General features: G+C 40.0%; 1 long non-coding RNA gene across 1 annotated transcript; it reads left to right on the top strand.

Moving 5' to 3' along the window:
- Positions 1 to 12250: 12250 nt before the first annotated feature.
- Positions 12251 to 14261, top strand: LOC141570403 (uncharacterized). The gene is made up of 3 exons (XR_012494407.2): positions 12251 to 12291; positions 12456 to 12545; positions 12641 to 14261. It is a non-coding gene; the product is annotated as an uncharacterized LOC141570403 (long non-coding RNA).
- The last annotated feature ends 2878 nt before the right edge of the window (positions 14262 to 17139 follow it).

Below are 17139 nucleotides of genomic sequence, written 5' to 3'. Positions count from 1 at the left end.
AAAAGATAGTTGGAGGTATATAGGGAAGGACGAAGTGGGAGTGGGGGTATTGAAAAAACGTCAGGTCAGGAATCAGGACTTTTCCAGTATGACGTGACAAATCAGGAAGTTTAGTCAGGTGGCAATCAAGTGTGGACTGCACATCCACAGTTTACTCAATCCCTATCTGCGATACTGTGGTATAATAAGAAATACATTTTTTGTCTTTGTCCCTAGTTACTGGCACACAGCTGCTAAAGGGCTAGGACTATCTTGAGTGAAAGGGGTGAGAGGAGTGTCTTTTGTTATTCACCATAAGCCCCTTTCAATACAACCTGAGTTTACGCTAATGAGGTGACCCTTTGAGGATGGGAGCTGGTGATCAGAGGAACCAACTTTGTGATTAGACGGTTGGAACTTTCATTGCCACCCCAGACCTCCAGGGAGAGGAGAGGGACAGCAAGTTGAATTAAGACCACTGGCCAATGAGTTCATCAATTATGCTTAAGTAATGAAGCCTCCATAAACATTCTAACCAAAAGGGTTTGGAGAGTTTCTGGGTTGGTGAACTCAAGAGGTACTGAGAGGACATGGAAGCGTCACACCCCTTCTCTCAAACCTTGCCTTGTGTATCTCTTCCACCTTGCTGTTCCCGAGTTGTATCCTTTAATAATAAACAGGGAATCTAAGTAAGTCGATTGTTTTAAGTTCTGTAAACTGTTGAGCTATTTTAGCAAATTATCAAACCTGGAAAGGGGGTGGGGTATGATGGAAACCTCAAACTTATAGGTGATCAGTCAGGACCACAGATGACATCCTGTACTTATGATTGACGTCTGAGGTTGGTGGGAGAGGGGCAATCTTGTGGAACTGAGCTCTTAACCTGTGGGATCGGAGTTAACTCCAGGTAATTAGTGTCATAACTGAATTGTAAGACACCTCATTGGTGTTCAGAGAATTAGAAAATTGGTTGGTATGGGGAAAACTCTATGCATTTGCTATTAGAAATGCTGAAAGTGGAGGAGAAACAGAAGAGTTCTTTTTTTCTTTTTTTCTTTTACCGTCTTTGTATTCCTGGTCACCTGTATAGATTAGAGTCATGATATTTTTTACCTAGACTACTTCACTAGCTTCCTACTTTTCTTTTGCCTTCAATCTCTGCCTTTCCAGTCCAACTTTAATAAAGCAGTGAGAGTTATCTTACTAAAGCCCAATTCTGAGGGTGACCATCACCATCAGACAGGAGTTCCCTAGTGCTTTATTGCTTGCAGAATGAAGTCCAGTCCCTAAACACAACAACTTGAAGCTAACCTACTTTTCAGACTTTATTTTTTAATAAAGGTACTTCCTCAGATTTAATGAAGTATGCAACCAACAATGGTGAAGCTTTCTCAGCTGTAAACATACCTTTATTTTGAAAGATACGGGTATGTCTACTCTTCTCCATAAGTTTTTGTCTCTCTGACCCAAGTCTTTGAAAGACTCACGATACGTTATAACAGAAATGGAAGACAAAAATATCTGTAGCCAATTCTTGATGAAGAGTTATCACATATGTTGCATTTAAAAAGAAAAAGTAGATCACTTAAGAATTACAGCAAAACATTCAATCATGTCAGAGTAAGATCAAGGAAAGGGAGAAGAAATGATCTTATTTAGTTATAATCACAGCAAATTGGTGAACTATATTAATGCCCAAATATGAATGTATCCATAAAACCAATACCTCAGTTTAAATGTGAATGACCAATAAACTTAAAGTCCAGTTCAGATGTATTTTAGATCAATTTTGTAAATCATCCCAATTTACTTGTCTTGAGTAAGGAACAGTTTATACTGATGAATAGAAAAGAATGGTGTCTTTATTGTTTTGTTTTTCAATCAGAACAGAGTATTTTTGTTTGTGTAATGCTCTGTGTTTTCTCCTCCCTGACCAAATCCCTGCTCCAGTCCTGGCTCCCAAACTCCATTTCACTGAGGTTTACAAACCTCAGCTCTGTGATAAACAATTCTATGTTCTCTAATGTATCTTTCCTCTACTTTCTGCTCATAACTAAACCTAACTTCCTCTGGGAACACCACTTTCTTTAAAGCCCTTTTTAATAGAAATTGCATGCTTCCTAGTTTCCCAAATACCCTGGATCTGCTGAGCCTCATGTTATTTAGTCTTACCAGCCTGTATCTTTCTCATTACTGTTGTCACCCATCCATCTTCTGTACACTCATTGAGTTTTCTTTCAGACATTGTCCACCATGCTCAAACCTCTTACTTTCTCTGACCCATAAACTTTCATCAAATGACCTTAACTCCTACTCAGGGAAAATAAGCCATCAGATTGGAACTATATAACCTCAACTTCCCACCACCAAATCCCTAAATTATCCCTTTCTCCTCCCTCCTGTTTCAATATGGAGATTGTTTTTTACTATCAGAAGTAATTTATCCACCGAGGCTTAAATTGTTCTCTAAATGCTTTTTCTCAGAAATCACTCTCTCTCTCTCTCTCTCTCTCTCTCTCTCTCTGTCTCTCTGTCTCTCTGTCTCTCTTTCTCTCCCCCACCCCAGCTCCTTCCCACTAGCATTTAGTCATGCTCATCTCTCTTTAAACTTAAAAAAAGAAAAAGAAAAAACAATAACATCTTCCTTAACCCCACAGCATTTCCATCCATCATCTTATTTCCTTCCTTCCATTGGCAATTTTTTAAAAAATTCGGCTTTATTTTCATCCCTCCTACTCTTCATGCTAAATCTGGCTCCTGGGCCCACTGTCCCACTGACATTGCCCCTGCCAGGGTCATCACTGTGCTCCATAACACTATATCCATTGAATGCTTTTGAGTTCTCAGTTTTCTTAATGACTCAGCACTTGCCAATTCAATGGAATAATCCTTTTTTCTTAAAACACTGTCTGGGTATCATCTCTTTTGCAACTCTTTTCCTATCCCATTTGTTGGCAACCTCTTCTCATTAACCACTGAATATTGGGGTCTTGTACAGAGGATTCTGCCTGAGGTCCTTTGCTCTTCTCCTCTGACCCTCTTTCCACATCATCCACTCTTGTGGCTTAGTAGTAGATACTGTGCTCTGCAGTTCCCTTCAATCACCTTTACCAGTCTGTGGGTTTCTTCCCTGGTTTCGGTCCGTTTTTGTTTTTTTTCATGGCCCCCCAGAGGACTTTTCAGGTGTTGGAGCCAGTCTTAACATATTTCTGGAATGAATCCTACTATCTTGGAGTGTGTGTGGGGGGTGTGTGAAACTGGCTGATATTAAATGAAGTAGAGCTATCAGAATATCAGAACAGCCTCAGCACAGTGCTGAGGGGAAAAAGCAAAGGCCCAAAGATGTGGGCATGCTAGAATCGTTCTACTATGTAATATCTCAGAACCCATCCAATGACCAAGTGGAGGGAAAACAGGCCTGGTTAATAGGTGGATCGCTTGGTATGTTGGTACAAACTGAAAATAGACTACTGCTGGTCTGCCACACACTGAATAATCCAGACATGGCTGTCCTGATAAAGACTGGAACAGCCTCTTGAAGGGACATCTAAGGTACAAGCTTAGAGATGACACCCAATGAGATTGGGGTGTTGCTTTCAGGATGTCGCTTATTCCAATGGTCACTGTGTGTTGCTCTGTCTCCAACAGGTAGAATACATAAATCTGGGAGCCCAGGGGTGCAATTAGAAAGAATCCACTTATCTCATTCCCAGTGACCCAACTGTCTCCTGGGAAATCTGTGCTTCTGGGGAATAAGACCAAAAGCAGGCTTTAATTACCATCTCCATGGTGACAAATGACAAATTTATCATCTGACCCATAACTATTTATGAGCTCCAAATGTGAGTATATAACCACCTACCTGACACTCAAATTAGATACATCAGAGGTATTTGAAACCTAATAGAACCAAAACTGAACTTACTGATTCTCCGTTCCTATAGTACAAGATTTGACAATTAAGTTCGCGAATTTGTTACAATGATGTTACTAATCTTTTTTTTATATATCAGAGGGATTATTCATTATGAATTTGTACCAACTGGACAAACAGTTAACCAAGTTGACTATTCGGAAGTACGGAAAAGACTACATGAAAAAGTTAGATGATCTGAACTTTTCGCCAACAATTCATGGCTCTTGCATCACAACAACGCACCAGCTCACACGGCACTGTCTGTGAGGGAGTTTTTAGCCAGTAAACAAATAACTGTATTGGGACACCGTCCATACTCACCTTATCTGACCCCCAATGACTTCTTTCTTTACCTAAAGATAGAGGAAATATTGAAAGGAAGACAGTTTGATGACATTCAGGACATCAAGTGTAGTACGATGACAACTCTGATGGCCATTCCAGAAAAAAGAGTTCCAAAATTGCCTTAAAGGGTGGACTAAGCACTGACATCAGTGCATAGCTTCCCAAGGGGAGTACTTCAAAGGTGACTATAGTGATATTAAGCAATGAGCTATGTAACACTTTTTCTAGGATGAGTTTGTGAACTTAGTTGTCTGACCTTCGTATACATACCTACCTACCTACCTTCTGGTAGTCATACCATTGTGTAATCCCCTCTCCTTTCACTTCTAATCAATAGAGTATAGGGAAAATGATGGAATGTCATTTCTGAGATGGTTACAAGAAGATTCTGGCTTTCGGTTTGGTCTCACTCTCTCACGTACTTGCTCTGCGGGAAGCCAGCTACCATCTGTGAGCTGTCCTGGAGAGCACCACATTACAAGGAACTGAGGGAAGCCTCCAGCAATGGTCATCAAGGAACTGAAGTGCTCGGTCCCACAGTCCATGAGGAACTGAATCCTGCCACAGGAGTGAGCGTGGATGTGGCTCCTCCCTCAGTTGAGTTTCAGATGTGACAGCAGCCCTGGCAGACACCTTGATTGCGACTCTGTGAGGCCCTGAGCCAGTGGCAGCTGGTAAGCTGTGCCTGTACTCCTGACCCATACAAGCTATGAGATAGTGTTTTTTGTAAGACACTAGGTTTTGGAGAAATGGGTGACACAGTAGTAGATTCTGAATATAGCCTCCTAACAGGTTTCCATTGTGCATTCATCCTTACCTTCTCCAATCAATCTCCTCAAAGAGGCCAATGTCTCATTTTAAAAGTGAAAATATGATTGTGTAATTCCCTATTTAAACCCTTAAATTGCCTCCAATTGCTGTTGGAATTAAGTCTGAAATCCTTACTCTGGCCTTTGAAGCCCCGTGATCTAGGCCCCTGCCTGCTTTTTGAGTCTCATTTTATTTTACACCACTCTTCCCCTCACTCACCCTGATCCAACCCTGGCCTTTGTCCAGGTTTTGCTTGTGGTTTGTCTTTAATGTACCATGTTCCTACTTTATACACACTGTTTCCCCTGCCTGGAATGTACATCCCCGTACTCTTCATCTGCTGATTGCTCCCCTTCTTTCAGCTCCCCTCAGATGTCACCTCCCGAGTAGGCTTTACTGATCTCATGCCAGACTAAGTTAAGCCCACCTGCTACATCCCGTAACAAATCACACTAACAGGACAAGGAACATTTGTCATTATTAGTCCTGACTTTCCTGTCAAATTGGAAACTCCCTGAAGGCAGAGAACTCTCTTGCAGACATCTTTATCACCAGTGCTAGCACAGTGTGTGGCACATAATCAAAACTTTATAAATAATTCATGAAGAAAGAGAAAAAAGGGGGGGGATGAATGATAAAAATACAACCTTTCATATTGCATTATAAAATGTGGTCAATTATTTCAAGTCACCTTAAAAATTAGGAAGCACACCAACAGGCATCCAATGCTTTACATGCCAAATGTTTGAGACTGGTTCTCCATATGAAAACCTTTTTGACCTATGATATGAAAGCAGTGTGAATTATACCAGATTTTAGACATTCAAGTGCATTTATTTCTGCCAGCATGCCTTCTCTCAACAAACATTTCTTGAATGTCTGCTCTGTGACAGGGAATTCCTTAAGTTCTGAACATCAAAGATCATAATGAAGTCTCTGGTCTGAGTAACAGCGGATGACAATGCTGTTGACCAAAGACTAGGGAAGGGCAGGTTAAAGCAAATGTAAACTACGTTTAGTAAGTGAAAAGCATACATTGCTGATCAACAATTATTGTTGTTCCTTCTCTTTGGGGGGCCAATATCAATAATTACCAAAATGGTAAGAAAATTAAGAGTTGAAAGTCCTGGAAACAATGCCAGAAGAACAGAGATCTAGCTATGACTGGTTAGCTAAATGGCCTTGAGTAAACCCATTCCTTTCTCTTGGCCTCACATTGCTCATTTATAAAATAAGGTCTATATGTCATATAAGATCTCTTCTGGCTTAAAAATGTAATTACTGTTTCAGTCTCAATTCCATAAGTGCACGAAAATTCTCTGAGTGCAGGAATCTAGATTCTATACATGTATTCCATTTTCATGAGAGTTTGGAGGGTTTTGAAGAGAATGATTAAGCAATTGCAAGCACAGAGTGTCCTTGAACTAGAAAGTCCACTCCTGCATGCTTTCAACTGTAATGCTTAGCAAGTTATAGGCCACTGAGTAGCTCAGGAGAAAAATGAAACTTGGTTTTATCTGCTTATGGGCAGCGAGCGCCCTTGTAAAGCACAGTTATTTTAAAGGAAATGTGAAAAGAAAAAAAAAGCCTGTTATATGTTATATATTATGGGGATAGTGATGACATATAGTATATTATATATATAATATATATACACTATATATATATTATATATATATACACTATATATATACATATATATAAACATTATCATTTTGAAACTAAAAGATATTTTAACTCACCCCTCAACTGAAATGAAAACTTATGCTCACAGAAAAACCTGTATGTAAATGGTTATAGTAGCTTTATTCAATCACCCCAAACCAGAAACAACCTAAATGTCCTGCTTGTGAATGGATAAACAGACTGTGGTATATCCCCATGATGGAACATTAGCCAGCAATTACAACAACAAATTATTAGTGCATGCAGCATGAATGAATCTCAAATGCATTATGCTAAGTGATATAATTCCATGTACATATTGTTCTGGAAAAGGCAAAACTATAGGGACAGTGAACAGATCAGTAGTTGCTAAGGGCTGGGATGGCAATAGAGGTTAATTTCAAAAGTGCAGCAAAAAGAAACTTTTTGGGGTGATGGACTTTTACCTTACTGTGGTGGTTTTACACAACTCTATTCATTTGTCAAAGCTCAGAACTGTTCACTAGAAGGAGTGAATTTCACCATATGTAATTTTTTTTAATTATGGGAAAAATATAGAGTGTCCCAAGAGATATCATGCACTTGGCATTGAGTTGGGAATGGCAAGTGAAAGGCAGATCAAAGTGAGAGCAATGGTCATGAAACCCAGTGTTAGGTGAAAAACCCCAACTAGGCCCAGAATGAACATACAATCTCACTGTCTTCACAGCCCCTTTTCATGGCAAATTGAAATCAATAATGTAGTCCAGGATATCACCCAACACGTTTATTAAGCAAGCATCGATTTAGGACTCTGTGGGTTAGAACCTCTTCCGGGGAAAGGAAAATTTATGTAAATCAGGAGATCACTAAAGCTTGCTGAAACTAAGGGGGAGGGGTGAAGGGAGGGGGGGCAGTGAGACTGGGAAGATTCTGTGTATTACATATCATTTCCCAAGGCAATAGCAGATTGATTAAATCTAAAAGGGAGATGTTAAAATTCCAAACTGGAAAAGAAAGTGATTTGCAAATTACAAATGGAATTTCATTTCCCTGTCTGCCCTGATACACGCACGGCAGCACAACGAGCCCGCACGGAGCAGCAGAACTGAGCAAGAAAGGCAAGCCATCCGCAGAATCATCTGTGTTGAAATGCTGACCCCTTGTGTCTATAAGACACTATGTGATGCTTAACCACTTGATCTGGTTGTTCCGCTCTGTTCGGGTAACCAATACTGAAAAAACCATTACAAATACATTACAAATATTATTCAGCTTAGGAAATTGCGCTTGGCACAGGAAACATATGTTGGTCCTGCCTCCATTCACCTCAGCCTATCTGCTGTCGTCTTTCCAAGTATTACTCACTGGTTCCATTTCTCCCAGGAAGAATAACCATCATCAGAAGCACATTAAGCCAGCATATCCCCACAAATCCGAACAAAAATAAAGGACAATGTAAAGGAAGAGTAGAGTATGTTTAATTTCTCATTAGGTCATAGTCCAACTGTTAGAACATTTACTCTGCTGACTACTTGATTATTATTTATTCTAATCTGAATTCTTTGTGTGGCACGCGAGCCACTGCTCCCTTTCATGGTTAATACATGATTTGCTCCTCAGACCATTTGATTGCCATCTTGTTTGACCTTGGAAGAGTAATGAGGTTAATGTTCAAAAACAGATAACTATTAGTTCATGAGGAAAAAAAATCAAGTTTTCAAACGTTACATGTGCTCATCCGTTCATCAACACATTTAAGTATGTACCAACCCTATGCCAGGCTGTATGGGAATAACCCTCTATTCCTTCCCCATCCCAACAACCCCTACCCTCTTATACAGCTGCCTCCCGACAGAAACTGTCTATGTGAATCTGCTTTAACGCGTTGGGGCTTGTTGTGTGGTCCTGTAAGATTGTTCCTTGGCTAGTCTCCCAAATCACCTAAAATGTGCATCTGCCTTAAAATTACCACCCTGATAAAGGCAGGGCTATTAGTTCTATCAAGGCCACAAGGGACAATGTGAAATGATATCCAAGTAGGAGTTTCAGTCCAGTTCCTTAGTCATCAATTCATTCGGCACATATATATCGATCATTGGTTTACCTAGGTGCTGGATGTTTGACCAACTCTAAAGCATCACCATTTGTACATCACACTGCTGTTTTCTGGACCACTAAGAAAAGTAATTCTAATTAAACTTGCCGCAATACCTAAAATGATAGTCCTCTGGCTTTGAAATATTATTTCACAGATTCTCAGAAATTTGGCAATTTCTCTTCATTTCCACTGCAATGCTTATCAAGATATGGGCCACACTTTTGTGTGTATCTCAGAAAATGAAATTCTGCTTTGTCTGCTTATGGGAAGCCTCATTGTATAGGTGCTGTGTAGCATACAGTTGTTACTTTAAAAGGAAATGTGGAAAAGAAAAAAAGTCTGTCAAGTATTAACATCATAATTTTGAAACTGAAGGGTATTTTAACTCCCTTCCAAAAATAGAGAAAAATCTTAATTTCAGAATATAAGACAGAACTTTAAACTGAAAGCACTTAGCTTCATTTAAAAAACAATAAATTGTCCTTACTTTTTCATTTTGCCGTGGATTGTTAAAGAATTTATTTTGGCCGGATGCCAGTACTGTGAGGAAATTTTGGGAATTGTGATCGATAGCTGAGGTCTTCACATTTTTTTTGCTTGTGTATCTCCTAAAGAAATTTAAAAATCTACGTGCGCCTTAATTTTAAGGTGAGATTAACATTTTTTCATCATCATTTAAATAATTGCAAACTAGGTATGGGTGTGTTATAAATATTGCTATTTTAAAATAAAACGCTTATATTATAGCTCTTTTTTAAAATGTGGAATTGCAATCATTCTTCTAGTGACAAAATATTTGCTTCAATACCAAATGTAAGCCTATTGTCCTGTTCCCACACCTTTCTTTATACACAGTAACATTTTGTTCCAATGCTTAATCCCAGTATCATAATTTTAAAGACATTTTAAACGGCAATGAAACCCACTCAGGCAATACCAAAAATGCACATAACTCATGAAGCAATGATAACTTAAAACAAGTACAACCAGGTTCCTGTAGATTCAGGCATTTGCAATGCAACCAACAATAACTGTGAATCAAATGCCAATTTCAAAGACATGAAAATATAGGAAATGTGTACCTTAGAATTGAGGAAATATGGTTGGGTGACCTCAGTGAGAGGGCAACGTGGGTAGCTATGAAGAAAGAACTCACCTATCTATGGTAGCTTGAGAGAAAGAGAATGCAATTCAATGTTATTTATGAGACTAGCTGACTTTGCATTTCAGAATTAGGATCTTTCCCTTAAGGAGTCTCTCCACATACCTTAAATATGGGCCTGGCTTACCGGCAGGCAGGCAGCCGACGCCAGACAGCAGTGGGTCTCCTCTGCCCGGTGGTTCTCCAAGTCTGATTCCGGGACCAGCCTTTCCTGAGCTCTTGTTGGAAATATAAATCCTCAACTCTAACCCAGATCAGCTGAATCAGAATATCTGGGGGTGGGCCCAACATGCAATGTTTTAACAAGGCCTCCAGGTGATTTCCATGCAAGCTGTAGTCAGAACCACTGCCTCAGGGAACTCCAAACCAACGATAAAAAGGAAAATTAAGTCATTCAGTTTATATCCTTTTTGTTATCCTGTTTGTTTATAAAGTCTTATTTACATTTCCAGTGGCTTCTCAGGATCATCAGAGAAAGTAAGGACTCCCGTGTTCGGCTTGAGCCAGACTGTCCAGGAGGACACACGGTGAGGCCACCGTGGTGGCAGCAGCAACAGTTACTGAGAATCCCCCAGGGGAAGAAGAATCTTGGAGAGAAGAGCCTTGGGCCCAGATGGGCTTGACTTGTAGAGTTGTACCACCCCCAATTGTTACACGCTGGGGATTTGAGTTGGTTTCCCTGGGGCATTGTTTTCTAAGGTGAAGATGATTTGGGGTGAGGGAAGATGTTAATACAGCTAAATCACACTGTGAGAAAGTTCTTCCTTTTCAATTTCCCTACACTTGTCATTATGTCTAGAAGAAGTCTCCATTTAGTGTCTTTAATCCATCTTTACACTTTACAAAAAAAAAGAGAGAAACCCAAAGAGAAAAAGCCTTAGACTCAGTGCCTTGGCAAGCTCCAGTTTCTGGCTAGACTTCAGTATTTTCTTGTTTTCTCCATTATCTCTCATTGTGGTTACCATCTATTATGGCAGGGGATACTGGTTTTCCATCTGAAGGCATTATCTAAAAGTTCTATTTAAGGAAAGTTTATTTAAGTGAAAGATGCAGCATTTTAAAGGAAACTATTAAAAAAGTTATAGTAGAGGTGGTGTGAGGATATGGTATGTAAATAGCAATCACTATATTAAGGAGGCCAGATTGTTACCCTGGCATTTATACTCATGAAACTTCAAATCCATCTTCTCTCTTTAAAGAGACAACTGTTCTTCCTAATTCAACCTTCAGACTGGCTTTCAGAAAAGCATGTACATACTACCTTGAGCCTTATTCAATTAGTTATAACAAAAACCGAAACAACAACAAAACAGAGACAGACAGAAGGACATCGAACAAAAAAAGAGCAACCACGAATTTTAGAATCACATTTTAAAGATAAAAATCTCGAATTAAATGTATGGTAAGCTATCCTTTCTAATGAGAAGGGGACAAATAAGAAGATGCAATTCTCTCTCCATTACTACTAGCAATTAAAATGCAAATAATTCCCACTGAGAATCATGATTATTTACATGCTGTTCACAAATTATCCTTCTGTATAATCCTGTAGACATTTGTTTTTAACAAAATATGGCTTTATTAATGCTAGAGTCAGGATTTCTCTACAGCACTATTTCTGTTAAATTTTTCCCATTTCAGTGCATCTTAGGAATGCATACTAATATTTCCCATAGCATATGGTAGCTTCTGCATATAAATAATGACTATTCAATTAAGCTCCATTGTCGTTCTGCATAAGGTTCAGCATATAGAGTTATAGCTGTAATGGAAGTTAATTTCTAATTAGAAAATCATCATAGCATACACTTCATAGACCTTGCAGCATGTTCACTGGTTTGGAAGATGTTAAAGTTTCTTGTAAAGCCAAGTAACTGATCATAAAAAGTGGGTAGTAACATCCTCCTTTGAAGGGTGATGCTTCAATGAGGGCAGAGATTGTGCAACTAGAATTCTCTTGGCAACCAAAGAGGCTTTGACTGGATTTTTCTCTTTGGCTATTTTTCCTACTGGGATCCAATAACCACCCAAGTAAATAAACACACCATGAATGTTACTGGATTTCAGAGCTTACTGAGAGCCAACAAACTGATTTAATCACTACTAACAACCCACGGTTCCAAAGATTCAGAGCCAGGACCATTGAGTTACTAACTCATTAATAATTAATGGCAATAAAAACTGAACCAGACTAATGCGACTCAGAACAAAGATGAAAAATACATTAACCATCAGTGGGGGTTGAGGGCAAAAGATTCTTTTAGCATCAAGCTCCTTTTACAAAAGGACTTGAGCTGAAATGGAACGATTTGCCAGAGGCTCCTAGAGATAAAGGTAGGCTCCTGCAGAAAATGTTCCAGATCCTGGGAAGACAACAATACAAATTAGATAATACTGTGTCCTTGCTTAATAGTTGCCATTATATGTGTTGCAAAATATAACCTTGAGGCAAACAGCGGAGACAAAGCTTCCCTGAATGTTCTTTTTTCTCTTCACAGTGACTGCTTCCAAAGTCTCGCGCAGTCATCTTTTCCTGCTTCATAACCAACTGCCATGAAGTCTTTCTGTGATACTTCCCCAGTTGAAAGGTCATTGAGTTCCCGCAAGACTTTCAGTGGCTGGGGGTTGAAGACACGATCCCACTGCACAGAGCTCAATACATTTTGTCTCTTTCCGCCTATAGCCTGTCCACCTGTCTCCTTCGGGAACCTGGGGGGAGGTCCCAGAGGGGCTACCTGTTCACTGCACCTGCAAGTCAATCACAGGACCCACCTCAGCTCTCCTCCAAAGACAAGGACGGGTGCATTTGACAAGTGTGACTGTAGTATTTGTCTACATGCCTGTGACTTCAAGTTCTACGTTAAGCACCCTTGTCACTCAAACTCTGGGGCTTTCCCCAGGTATGGCTCCCCTTCTTGATGAAATTAATCTGTATCGCCCTCTACTTTGGGGTTTTCCCCAACTCACTGTGTGATGTTAGCGTCACCGCTTAACTCTACCGTTCTTCTACCTCCCACAGATAGTGGTGTGCAGTGTTATGATCAATAATTAGAAAATGGGTCCTCCTTCCAGGAGACTTAAAACATTTCATGAGGGCTACCTGGTATCCTTCATGAAACCCCAGTGAGGAAGGAAGATTTTGTTGTTTACGCTGTTTCTACATTTGGGTTCCATTTTAGAGATAAAGATACCAAGGCACCAAGATGTTTGAATGATTTGCTGGGGGTCACGTATTATTATATTCATCTGGCACTCTGTTTTCAAAGTCTCTCATCGTGCTCTTCTGGTATATACTATTCAAATCAAGTTGTATAGCTAAAAGTATTGCGCATTGGTATCTGGCAGTAGTCAAATATGTTAATAATCACTGCTGAAGCCAGAGACCTGGCTCTTCATTATTTTAGCAAGAATTGAGAAAGATGTTTTATTACATTTTGCTCCAGTGGTAGTTTTTATTTCCAACTTAAGTGCATGTCCTGTTGATGTGTCTGCAACTTCATGGGGTGTCCATGGGCAAGCACATGGCTAGGCAGTCCCTCCAGCCTCCACGGCCACAACACACAAAACCAAACCTCCTACACAGCCGGGATAGCACATGGATCAAGACAGAAAACACGAGCAGTAGCCTTGCCAAGTTCCAAAGGTCTGGGCAAGAAGGCCAAGAGCCAAGTCTCTAGAGAACAAACAAGCAGGCAAAAGGTCTCCCAGGAACAGGATGTTCTGCTACATTTCCAATTATCCTGGCCTCTAGGCAGGGCATCCACTGCCGACAACAGGCCCTGCTCCCAGGGGCTCCGCTCTAGGAAGAGCAACAGGGTATATACCTTGGAAAGACTAGCGAAAATATCCACCAAATCACGTTTCAAAATAGTGAAAAATTCACTCTCTTTAGACTGACATCTCTGAGCACTTTTCTTTGAGGCAAAAGTGGTAGGAACCATTTTCCCCACTCCAGACTCAGGGTACATACTTTTCACTATCTATATATAGTGTTAGGCCTCGTGAGTTACCTATACTGTGACCACACCCAGTCCACACATTTGAAGTTTAGTAATATAGCAAACCAGGATTATGAAGGAAGGAGGAAGGGAAGAAGAGAATATTAAATGAAGCAAAGTATGGAAAGGGGGAATAAAGTAGCACAAAGTGGCATGTAGCATTAAGTCATAAACCTAAGAACTATGTAACAGAAAGCAAAGATTCTTATTGTAACAATATTTAAAACAGAACTCTAAAATGCATGTGAAATATGAGGGCAGGGTAACACTAATTCCTTGCTTACAATTTTTGTTGTTGTTTTGGTGTTTTCACTCCAACACTTGGAAGATGATGCTGAGAATTTCTCAATGATCGTGGTCTAACGTTGTGTGACACACCATTCAGAAATAAAAATACGGATACTATTAGTAAAGTGTTCACTCCCTTCATTTCTCATTTTAAGACTTACTTCCTAGCTGTGCCTTCAGCAAGGAATTCTGAGTAGACTAGGCTGAGACCAAAAAAAAAAAAAATTTAAAGGGTTCCGTAGCTAAGGAATCATAAGAAAGAATTTCAAGTAGCAATGTCCTGTATGTGTCCAAAATATATGGGATACTCTCTTAAGTCCATCTCTCTGCTAATGTGTACAGGACTTTGTAAAGTTACAGAGAGTAAACTGATGAAGAGAGAGGTAAAGTGATTGGCTTGATGTCAGAAACCAGATCCAAAGATATCTAGATCTGTAACTGAGAAAAAGATTCAGTCTGTTCAGGTTGCTGGTGTCCTGACATGGCCGGTCAGCTTTGAACTTGGCAGTTACTTTCATCTAAGAAAGCAGATGCCAAAGAGGGCATTAACGTTACATTGCATAGCAGCAACATTGTAAGCATAGAATACAGATGTGGGTGCCTGCATTACAGAAGATTCACCTGATGCCCCCAGATTCCTCCAGGCATGGATGGAGTGACAGGAATGCAGGCCTCTTATCTTCCAGCTACTGTGTTCTGGACTTTGTGACATCTTTTTCCCAGGGTGACTATGAATGGCATCCTAATCATGGTTCCCTTTCTCTAGCATACTAAGAAATTCTCAGGAGTCAGTTGTAAGATAATAAATATAATCTTACCTATCATTAATCATTATCACATAGATATATAGAGATCACAGTTGGCTCTTGTCATTAAATGAAAGATTTCTTTTTTCTTCTCTTGGTTAAAAATAGGGGCGAGGAGATCAGGTTAAAGGGGGTTTATATCAGAAATTAATGGCAAATTAAAGTGTGTGTGTGTGTGTGTGTGTGTTTCTATGATTCATTTCTGTTTTCATATTGGAACAGACTCTTGGAAATCCCAGATTAAGTTTTACTCTTGTTCTAGTTCAGTTTCATTTTCAGGTTTTCATGGTTTCAGGGTTAAATTCATCAATTTAAATTGAACAATAAGTGTTTTCCAAAAATTTTTTTTTCAAATATTTTTCATTTGACTTTCTAAGGATCAAATGTAAACACATAACTTGCAAAACAGCTCTTACCCTAGTGACTTGCATAGACTTAGTATATAAGAAATATTAATTGATACTTGCGTTCCCAGTTTTATTCCCAAAATATACTTTCGATGATTCACAGTTTTCTGGATGGGATCTTGTTCCCCTTGATTAACAGATGAGAGATTTAAGTTCACAGACATTAATGGGAGAACCAGGACTCCCACAGAACTTGAGGCCCCTAACTCCAAATATTGAGTGTTCTTTGAGGTACATCATGAACTTTCTCCCTAAACACTGATACTGAAGTAAATAAAAAAATATGAATCAGAATTAGTCATCTGGGAAATGACATTCTGGACAAATAGCAGTAATAGTAAAGGCCTTATCATAAAATTTGCTTCACATGGGAAACTGCAGAAAGCTTTAGCAGTGTGGATTTGATATGTGCTCTGCCCGGAAGCTACCTCTAGAGGGCAGTGCTCTCTTCATAACGGATAGATTTCCCGGGTGTAGAAAAACTCTCTGGAGTGAAAACCTAAAATATTTGACATACTTACACGTATTAACAGCTTTAAATCAAACAGGACACACAAATAGTTCAGTACTCTTTTTTCTTTTCTTTTTTTCTTTGGTCTGGATGGGGGACAAAGACTGAAATGAGTATGTAGTTATGTGGGCCTTTTCCAGTCTTTCCTCCCTCCCCAAGCACAAAGGCTCTAAAATTAAACATAAAATGAACTTGCGACTTCCTTTATAATACCAACGTAACACGCCGAGGTAAAACATTTAACTTGAAAAGCAGAAGCAAAGAACAGAGGGATGAGTGCAGAGAACAACTGCCAGTGAGTGATGCTGCGGCTGGAGTCCAGGTGGCCAGAGCCAAGGCGTGAGGAGCCCGCGAGAGAGACGCCACAGAGGCCGCGTGCCAGGAAAGGAAGTGGGACTTCCTCCTGTAGATTCCAGGAAGCCCTGGGAGGGCTTCGCGGAAAGAGACAGGATCAGATTTGTGTTTTATGTGGATCATCCCGGAAGCTCTGGAAAAAGCAGAATGGACGGGAGCAAGTCTGGAAACCAAGAGGCCGGTTAGGAGGCTGTTGTATTCGTCCAGGCAAGAGAAGATGCATTTGAGATGGGAAGGGTAGCAGTGGGAGGAGGGGAGCATAGAGGATGGATTTGAGAACGTCAGAGGAGAGGAAACCCTCAGGATGTGATATTCCGTTGAGAGGGTGAGGTAGAGAGAAAAGTCAAGGCTCACAATTTATAGCTTTGGGTAAAGGACAGTGAAACAACAGAGAGAGGCTGAGGTCCGAGGGAAGTGCTACTTAGTTTTTGAGAAATCCAATCAGAAATATCTGAAGAGTACCCAAGTGAAGGTGCCCAGCAGGTAATAGAATTAGTGAGACTGAAGCTGGGGAAGAAATCTGAGTTGGAGATTGAATTAGAGAGTCGTTTGCATACAGGTGGCTGTTAAAATCCTGAGAGTGGATAAATTTACCCAAGAAGAGTATCAATAATGAAAAGAGCAGTGAGCTGAAAGCAGGCACCTGGGCGACAGTAGTATGTAAGTGGTGGGTGCAGAGAGAGAAGCCCACGGCTGAGAAGGAATAAAAAGGAATGAGACAAACTGGGAACGTGTAATATTACTTTTGGGGGACAGTGGTGCACGTAATCAGCATTGCCAAATGCCCCAGAAATGTACAGCAACACAAAGACTGGAAA

The sequence above is a fragment of the Rhinolophus sinicus genome, chromosome 3 (assembly GCF_057876585.1).
Source record: "Rhinolophus sinicus isolate RSI-liver-muscle chromosome 3, RSI-T2T, whole genome shotgun sequence".
Classification (NCBI taxonomy): Eukaryota; Metazoa; Chordata; class Mammalia; order Chiroptera; family Rhinolophidae; genus Rhinolophus; species Rhinolophus sinicus.
Note: the sequence above shows the minus strand (reverse complement) of the source record. Positions and strands in the feature narration are given on the sequence as shown.